Consider the following 8,443-nt stretch of genomic DNA (forward strand, 5'->3'; position numbering starts at 1 on the left):
CATACACCCGCATACCGCACCCACCTAAAGTGTACGGAGCAAATACACACAACTGCATTGTTTCTAAGAAATTTAAGTACACAAATACACACACATCCACACAAATGGTGTAACGAATATATTTATCTTGCAACAAAAGCCACTCAGCTGCTGCTTTATTCGGTGAGTTATTTGGAATTTCTTTTGCGTGACAAAGCCAACTAAATTATGTTTACAATCAAAAGTAAACAAACACACACACCCATACGCAAAGCAGTTTAGCTAAGGGACGACGCCAAGGGGAAGCGGGTGCTGACTGCTGYGGAACTTTACTGACTYTTCACTGAGTTCATATATTTTCTTTATGTGAGTGGACAAAACTTTGGCGACGAGCAAATGAATGGCTGCCTCCGAATGGACGGTTGACTGCTTGCATGCAAGGTGGTGTTGCAGTTAGCGCAACAACTGCAACAATAATAAGTGCTGKTGCACTGTGGCGGCAGCTAGTTGGCYGGCCAATATTTATTGCACTGTCAGCAACAATGAAAAGTTAGTTGTTTGCTGCTGCTTGCAGTTGTTTATTTTATTGCAGCTGACAACTGCGCAACGAAATGCAGCAACAACAACGACAACACAAGTACAAGCGGTGGGGTGTAKGAAAAAAGTGTGTGTAGTAAACTTTTAGGCGTGTTTGCAGCGCTTCAGTTCATTTGACTTGCGCGTGTGGMATGCAGCAGGGGTGCTGAGAGCGCGCGGTTATGTTSAGAGGGGGTGTAGTATGCATTACTACAGCCTGATTTTCGTTTCGGTAGCGGCCAGCCTTGTTGACTGTTGTCAAATCAACTWTTAACTGCTCACGTGACTGCACGCTAGTGAGCGCMCACAGGCAACTTACGACGMCAAACATACCTGGAAATATGCATATACATATAAACATACGTAGGTATGTATGCACTTGCTCGTCCATTGGCAACTGCTTGACTGTATCCTTGTCTACACGCTTACCTATGCCATTTGGCCGCTGATTAAGCAGCGTAATTTAAATTTGTATTTTTTGTTGCAGGTTTCCCTCGTCCTTTCTACACCCCRTCATTGCAATCGTTTATCTTTGCGTCATATATCATTCGTTGACATTTTCAAGGGTTTGTCATTAATTTTACAATGACTTTTTGGCTGCTACGGCAAACCGAACTTTGCATACATTCGCATAACTAGCGCTTACACGTGTGCATATGTAAATAAGTACACCTACACTGTTATTTACGCTCAAACGCATGCGCTTTACCCGCCTGCTCGGCATCGCTATTATTAATAATGTATCTTTTTGTCATAAAATTCGGAAAATGAAATGAAAATATTTGTCAATTGTCTGCTTCATTGCGTTATTGARTAGTTGTTGCTGTTGTTTYTGTATAGTATAACAGTTGTTGGCAGCACTATTCGACAGCCGTACGATTTTTCGGCTCATTTACTTGATATGCTTGCGTTGAGTGGCTTGTAAGCGTCTATACCGTTACAATGTACACGCGCATTTTCAGGTATTTTCATGCCTGTCAGCTGTCTCATTAATTTTTAATTGACTTTCGTAATTAATGGCACAATTTCAGTGCGTTCAAGATCATGTAGCTATTTCATTAAGTGCGGCTACTGAATACGAAGTTTTCTAAGTGCAGTGCGTTTTAAGGTGGAATAAAAACAAGAGCTATTGAATAATAAAAATATTTGATGGAACTGGTTCGTATTTAATGAGAAAAACAAAAGACGAGTATATAAAATGTTGTTTAATATCACTTTCAAATGACTAATCGAGAATTACTTTCTTATAGCTTCTCTGTCAGCGAACTCTCGCAGTCCTCGATAGTATAGTGGTCAGTATCCCCGCCTGTCACGCGGGAGACCGGGGTTCAATTCCCCGTCGGGGAGTCTATGTGGTTCTGCACGGACTTTATTTTACTTTTGGTTTATAACATTACAAAAACCCTATAATTTTACCATAAATATTTCAAAATATGTRGGCAACGAAATATTTTAGGTAATATTTCGGTAAAAATTTTGCTCAAGATCTTTACTGAGAATACTCACCGTTAATGTGTCATTTATGATCAAGTTCTTCAAGAATGTCTGCATGTTGAATAGAAACACAACACGAAGTTTTTTATGGAGAAATACGTAATGGTGKGATGTGGTGAATATAGATTGGCATGGTGAAAAATTGAATTGTGTGATCGATCAGTAAAGCTCTTTGACTAACAAGCGCGAGGTGGCGCYATAAACATTTTAGTAGTAATGACGATCAGTCAGGGAACACCTCTAGATCAGTCTCACACTAAGGAGTGAGGTGGTTTTGAAAGGCACAAAAAATTTATTTTTATGATTTTTTTTATTATCATTTGTTAAATATAATATGGCATATCAAAGGAGCATATTTGAACAATGTCTCCTGAAATTTTTATATAAAAATGTTGAAAATTCAGCCGTTGAGACCTCATCTTCCTGAGTTTTTCACTAGCTAGCTCGAGCGCACAAGTTCTCAGGGCTGTACCTCTGAAACTATTACTCGGATCAACTTGAAAATGAAGGACAGTATTCTGGAGGTGTTGTAGAATTTAATAAGATAAGAAAACAAAAATCGATTTTTTGAAATTTTCAAACCCACCTAGCCCCTTAAAATCAAAGTCAAGTTAAATTTGCACGATATAGTAAAATGTCTTACTGGTTGGCAAATATTACTGGTGAAGCATAAATTTAAGCTTGAATATATTGAAACTGAATGAATATCTAATAAATTCTCTCTTTTTCCTTAAATTAACTTTACAAATTGGTTTAGTTAAAATTAAAAAAAAGCTAGAGCAAAAAGAATGTGTAAAAATTTAGAAATATTTATATGTACAAAACTATTAAAGGAAGGGCAAGTTCTGAACACGTACTGATAGCAAACTTCAACAGAGCAGCGCGTCTAAGGCTAAGCACAGAGTGAGGCGAAGAAAAAACTAGTTCACAAAGCGCAAAGAAAATTAAATAGRGAATACATTCCAAATCATTTAATATTGATCCACAGGTTGCAATGCATTTATGTGCATCTATTTGCTTTGAAGTATTAAGAACAAGTTTGTTCGGGGTACCACTCTGTGCCCAGCCTTAACTGTTGCGTATACGCCATGCCGCATTTCAGCATTTCTGTTGTCTGTCATTTCCACTGCACACATTCGACTGGGTTTAGAGGTAGAGATGCATTTAATTTAGAATAAAATTTTTTTCGCCGCTGCAACTTCTTTTTATGGCATGCGAAAATAAAAATATGCTTGTTTGCACATATATATGTTTGCTTTTGTAATTTTTACTAAACAAATAACAGCTGCAAAGTACTATGTAAATAAAGTTAGCGTAGACATGGAGCCGCTGCGAATGATATAAAGCTCTTGGTAGACATACATATATATATATATACATATGAATTATATATATCATATATGCATATAAGTTGCACATACATACAAACATGAAATGCGACCGCTTATGCTCCGAAAAATACACACGTCCCAAATGAAAATGTGGAAAAAGATATGACACTGAGCAGTCATTTGCACACGCACACATTTSCAAAAAACGTCTGTTGCACTCTTTACATACAAGTGCACGTAGCAATGCCTTCCCCAAGTCCAATTTTGTTATTTAGTTTAGTTGCTGCAAAAACAAACTTTTTGCGCCTTTTCCACTTGACTGCAAACATTTGTTTCGAGTTTGGTAGCGCTGAGTTGGAGTATGGTGAATGGGTTTAGTCTGTTGGCGCATTCGCCGCTGTTTTGTATCTAATTCGAAAATGGAGTTTAACAAATACGGGCAAATAAAACTAAATTTTTGTTTTCAAATGAAGTTATTTTGTTGCTGGTACTTCGAAAAAATATCAACAATTTCCTAAACAAAACTTGAAAACTTCGTGACAAGCGGAAATGTAAAAGCGACGAGCATGGCTGATGGCTGTGCGTCATTTGAACGGAAAACTTGTGGAGAGTTGTTAAAATCAAAATTAAACTAAATAAATAAATGGCGAATGAAGCAGGAGTTTCGCGAAATTTATAAATAGTTAAATTAAGAAAATGTCTCCTACGTTTAGGGTCACTATGTAGTAGGAAATCGAAAAAAGACGGAAAAATAGGAGAAAGATCTGGTTTCTGTAGTAAAAAGGCGGTATATGAAATGGATCTGATTCCTGTGATTTAACAAAAAATATTGAATAATACGTGGGTATGAGATCTGCAGTTTTGCATCGAGATTATTWAGGATATTTGTMATTTCTTTCCGCAATTTGGYGCCAATTCGTGATACGAATTTTCTGCCTGCTTTTTYCAACCGAGTGGAGGTCTTGCRTCGAATACTTTCAGAGCTGGAGTGAGAGASAACTTTACTTCYCAATTACTTACTCTGTTCGAGGTAGTACCTGTTGGCAAGAGTCATTCTGAAATTGTCGAGGCTGACATTGTTGTTAGTGTTAATTAAATTATCTACGACTGCGAAGTTATGACTGTCAACAGTGAATCTAGTTGGGAACCTMGTCACGAGTGCGACCACGGTATGTTTGATGACAGGAGATATTTCGTCTTGCCCTCGTTCACTACCAGGAGGAGGGAGTCATGTGTAGTTCACGCAACTGAGGAAAGTTCTCTGAGCGCCATTCAYTTGGGAGGGGCCAGAAGTTTTTACATATGGCTGAAGCAGCTCACGATTTCCGGCTTCAGACCAAGTATCTTCTAGGTAGCCAAAGAACACTCGTTTGAAGGCGACCTAAAGTGAGAAAACGAACCATCATTTCTCAGGGTGGTACGCTGGGGTTGGGATCCGCCACGAAAAAACGACGCCAATGAATAGGAAACAACAGCCTCAGAAGAGAGACCTCAAAAATGGATACGCTTTTACMAAAGTGATAAAAATTCAATTTTTTCCTCGAATCAAGAACAAGTTTGCCACTGAGGGGCTATTTGGACGTCTAAGGTTCTGTCATTACTATTGCCTCCGTGAGGATTTCTTTATAGGTTTTGCTATTAACTAGCTCGCTTAACTAGTATTTTGGAGACAAAAAAAAAATCTTTGAGTGTATTTCCGATGTGACTGAGAATATAACGATCACGATGATGAGAGACTCGCCTTACTTTAACTACAGATATTGAAAATGGGTTACAGACATGAGACAGTTATAAAAAGCTTACTTAACTAGCCGACTTCTGCAAGTCATGAAACTTATAAAAGCTCATTTCTTCCCTATTAGTATGCGAAACTTGCTATTCACATATTTAGTTCTAACATTAACCTATTTTCGTTTTGCTAGAAGTGTCATTGATCCGCATTTTGATMATTTTTGATTACAATGCCTTCGACCTCTGAAGCACCCGTATTCCACTACAAGACTGCTTTTCGATCCTTTACTCTTTCAACTCCACTGCTTCAATATAGAAGTAAATCTGTTAAACATCGTTCAGGCTTTTCTCAGAACACTCTAGTCCACGTAAGAAATTTTAATCAAGGAATATAATTTTCACCCTACCCGATTACAGATGCAACTAAAATTTTATGCCCAGAAAAAATATTGAAATATAAAGGCGAATGCCGAGTGCAGAGCAACAAATATAAAATGTCAGACTGTCATTGGGAGATGTTAATAAAAATTATTGAAGCAAATAAATGGCAAATAACAGTAAAGAGCTGCAAAGTACTCGTGCGGGAACAACAAATACAAAAGGGAACGACGCAGGAGCTTGGCTGTCACATGGTTGTTGACGTTAAAAATGCAGAAGGAAGCGCACAATCAAAGGGAAGTGTTGTGGAAATGTGTAGGTGTGCTAGTGTGTGGCGCTATGAATGTATTAGTAGCTATGTATATGCAGCAGTTCGATTTGTCGCAGACATACACATTTTCTCGTTTGCKTAAGTGTGTGTACGAGAGCATGAATCCTGCGTATCTATGAAATTGACAACAAGCAAACGACTTGCCAGCAAACTGACAATTGTGGAAACAAAAACAACAACAGAAAGAGGGAATGGTGATAATAAAGGAATGCTTGAAGTGAAACAATAAATGCAAATCGACTGTTGTAAAAGTGCAAATAAATATGAATCTACAGTTGAGCGAGTTGAGACGCATGGCAGGAGGCTACCGTTAAAGGCATAAGCACTTAAATGCATTGAGGCATGCAACGGCATAGCAACAACTGCTCACATATACATACGAACTATCAACGTACAAAATAATGCCTCAAGGCGCCGAAAACTATGCTCACTTCACTTGTTGTCTGTTGGCTYTGCCCACACCGCAGCCYTGCTGCCTCACCGTAGTTTATGTATGTGTGTGGTGTGTGTGGGTGTAGTGGTAGGCAGCTTATTGCTTACGCTAAATTTCGTCGAGACAACAAACAAGACAAACAACATTGGTGAGTATAAAGTTTGAAAACAATACACACAATTGAAATGCTGGCGCTGGTGTAGAGGATATTGAAAGGATGTGCGCGTTAACAGTCTGATTTTAAGAGATAGCACTTAGTAGATGCATAAATGTCCCAGCACAAATGCATAAACATGCCAAGGGGAGTGGGGTGTGCACTCGCAGCTACACAGTGGTTCTGTTTTGTAGTGTCGCCAGCAGTGGGAGCCTTTAAGTAGACTATGGTTGTGTGGGAGAGGCTCGGCGATGCTGTCTGAAACTTCCACTATTTTACAAAGTGTCGTTGCTAAAAGAAATTTGTACATCTAACTTATTTAATAGCTAAATATTTCCGAGATCGTAGTCAGGTTCTCATTTAATCTTGAATTTAGGACGTGTAGTATATATTTCTGGACTGTGTTTATATACTATATGCAGTCTCCAAAGAATGAACGAATAGAACGTACAATTGATCAATATTGATTGAATACCGTATGTGAGTATATGAAGCTTTTCTCTTTTTAAAAAAATTACTAAAATTTTCTATCGAAATTCAGCCTCAATGGCCTTAACTTTAACAGGGTTACGTCTAATTTATGATCATCATAATCGTCCTGTCAGATCAATAATTGAGCGTCAAGTGGAAAAATTTGAAGCCACAGGCATAGTATAAAATGTTACTGTGCGAGTGAGACAAAGAAGTGCCCRTAGTGGTAACAATATTGCTGCCGGTGGCGCATCAATTGAAGAAGACCCAAATCGGTCTCTYACACGTCGTTCTCAAGCGTTGGGCATCTCTGTGACGTGGCCTACATTCAAACAAGATCAAATTGATGAAAGAAGCAGCTTGACCACCAGAATCGTCGTTTGTTCATGAAYTGGGCTGAGCAAAAACTTGAAAATGGTCCGGACTTTCATAAAAAAATCATCTTCCACGATGAGGCTCATTTCTGGCTGAATGGCTTCGTCAATAAGCAAAATATGGGTTATTGGTCAGACAACAATCCACACGTACTCCGTTAGTCACTATTGCATCCCGAAAAAATTACGCATTTTTTTGGGCCGGCGGCGTCATTGGGCCGTATTTCTTCCGTGATGATCACGACCGGTACGTTACTGTGAATGGGAATCGCTGATATGGACTTCGATAATAAGTGATTCCAACATTATAGCGCCACAAGACACACAGCGAATGTCACAATCGATTCATTGAAAACCAAGTTTGGTGAATGTGATAGCATGAAATGGCGCGGCCAATTGGCCGCCTCGGTCGTGCGATTTGACGCCGTTAGATTATTTTCTTTATGGCTACGTCAAGTCTTTGGTCTTTGCCAACAAACGAGCGACGATTGGTGAACAACGTGAGAATATTGAACGTGAAATTGCTGTAGTATTGGCCGATTTATGCTAGAAAATCGTCGAAAATTGGGTTTAGCATTTGGACATCTGCAAGCGTGCCCGTAATAGCCATGCAAATCGAGTTCCATACATAATGACATCGAATGTACTTTCAGGAGAATAAAGAATTTCATTGACATTCCAAACGCTCTTATTGTAAAACGCGTAATAACTGATCTAAAGCTTTGCAAAATCTTCACTTTTTCACAGCTCAATGAGCTCTCCGATCCGATAATCTCTTTCTATAAATTTATAGCAGGTTGACGCCAAGTTATATCCTCCTTGAGCGGCTATGGTGGATTTTTAGATCTGCTTGTGGTGAAGTTGAACTACAGTGTTGAAAAATAAAGTCAACCAGTTATTACCAACATTTTCTAAGGGCACGGATTTTTCTTGACCGAAGTTTGGAGTACAAAGTAATGGGGTTATCACTCAACTAACATCMATATTTCAGAGCTTGTACCGAACTACAATTTTTTAATGACCCATTATAAGTATATTATACCGTTAGTGGCACTATTTTCAATGCAATGAAATGTAATCGTGGATAAAATATTTGCACCACTAACCCTCCACTTTTCGTTTTCATCACAAATCCGCCTGAGGTGTTTATCGACAGTGAGTAAGCGCCTCAAATTCAACGAAATGAGACTT

At 38.7% G+C, this 8,443-nt stretch overlaps 1 non-coding gene across 1 annotated transcript; it reads left to right on the forward strand.

Moving 5' to 3' along the window:
• Nucleotides 1-1,830: 1,830 nt before the first annotated feature.
• Nucleotides 1,831-1,902, forward strand: Trnad-guc. The gene has a single exon. It is a non-coding gene; the product is annotated as a tRNA-Asp (tRNA).
• Nucleotides 1,903-8,443: the final 6,541 nt, after the last annotated feature.

This window comes from Bactrocera latifrons, unplaced genomic scaffold (genome assembly GCF_001853355.1).
Source record: "Bactrocera latifrons isolate USDA-ARS-PBARC rearing strain unplaced genomic scaffold, ASM185335v1 scaffold_157, whole genome shotgun sequence".
NCBI lineage: Eukaryota > Metazoa > Arthropoda > Insecta > Diptera > Tephritidae > Bactrocera > Bactrocera latifrons.